The sequence below is a fragment of the Seriola lalandi genome, unplaced genomic scaffold (assembly GCF_002814215.2).
Source record: "Seriola lalandi dorsalis isolate HSWRI2012SDOR001 ecotype SW California unplaced genomic scaffold, Sedor1 jcf7180002054382, whole genome shotgun sequence".
NCBI lineage: Eukaryota > Metazoa > Chordata > Actinopteri > Carangiformes > Carangidae > Seriola > Seriola lalandi.
The window spans coordinates 83,684-85,252 of NW_019524935.1; positions in this window are offsets into that span (position 1 = coordinate 83,684).

Consider the following 1,569-nt stretch of genomic DNA (forward strand, 5'->3'; position numbering starts at 1 on the left):
TCCTGAAGTTAAAGGAAAGTCAGAACGACTCAAACTGATCCACAGCCTCCAGATCAGCTGTTTTATTATCTACCAGCTATAGATCCAGATGTTTTGCTTCACTGTGCTTCATTCGACTCTGAGAGCGAGTGAGTATCAACGTGTATAAATACAGTTTCAGTTCATTACTGTGTCTGACAGGAAGCAGCAGCAACAAAGATTCACACTGACACTCTGTGGAGACTAGAAGTACTTTACACTATATACAGTAAATATAAATACAATATAAAACATTACTATTGCTGTGTGCACTGTAAGTTATATAATAGAATTAAAATAATTAGTGGATCATAAAATTGTGGCCATGAAATCATAACTCCCAGTGGAAGTGTCAGAAAACAAAATGTTCAACATCAATGAGGGTAAAACCAGAAGAAGCGACGTTTTCATGTAAAGTTTCTGATCTACAGAGGATGTCGACAACACGGTGCGAACAGGAGAGGAAGTCAGGCTGAAGACAGTTTCATTCAACAAGAATAAAACTGGTGTAAAATGTAAAAGACTCAGGATAAAAGATACAATAAGCAGCAGTGTAATAAATGTGCAGTAGAGGCAGTACACTGTGAGACCAGGGGTCACATCAAACACAGGAAACTAAACACCTGGCCAGAAGTATGTGGACGCTACAACATTACCCCCATATGTGATGGCTGAGCATCTCACTCCTAAACAAGAAGCATGAATCCGCTGCTGCATCAGTGTCTCTCTCTGGCCTCAGTCGACACGGCTGCAGCAGTTTGACGATGTTGAACCGGCTTCATGACACACGACAATCACCTGTTCACACGTGTGTCCAGATCAGCTGTGGCTCCCTCTGTGTTGTTGTTGTTGTTGTTGTTGTTGTTGATGTCTTCATGGGATTTTCCAAACGTCACAGCACATGATCAGTGTCAGACCTCAGGCCTTTCACCAACAGTGTTTTCAGAAAGATAAAACTCTAGCACCACCTTGTGAGCAACATGAGATCAGATCCAGGATCAGGCTTTTTAAAAGTGCACACACAGTATTTTCAGTTTTGGTTCTTTTGTCAGACAAAGACATAAAAACGCTCTGGATCTCGATGTGTCTCGGGTGCGTTCACACCTGAACTCAGAGCTGTGCTCAGATCACCTGAGACGGATGTAAGTTCCAGGTCAAAGTGTTCACATAGAGATGCTAAATAACCAGAGACTCATTCAGTCTGGGGGGGGGGGCTTTTACATGTCTCTTGTCTCTTGTCTCATAACCTGTCCAGACGTAGACCCCTGGAAATTACAAACAGCTACTTATTCATGTTATTATATCAGAATATTTAAAGTTGTTTATTGGGGTTTTAATAAACAGAATAAACACTGTAACTATAATTAATGTGCAGTTTATTATTACCAACAACCAGGACTTTAAGTTTGAGTTTTTACACATATTTTGCTCATTTCCTAAATGACTGAGACACACACACACACACACACACACACACACACACACATTTATATACACGTATGAGCAATTTGATCATGGGAAAAGGTGAAAGGGTTTGTTGTAGATCATAAT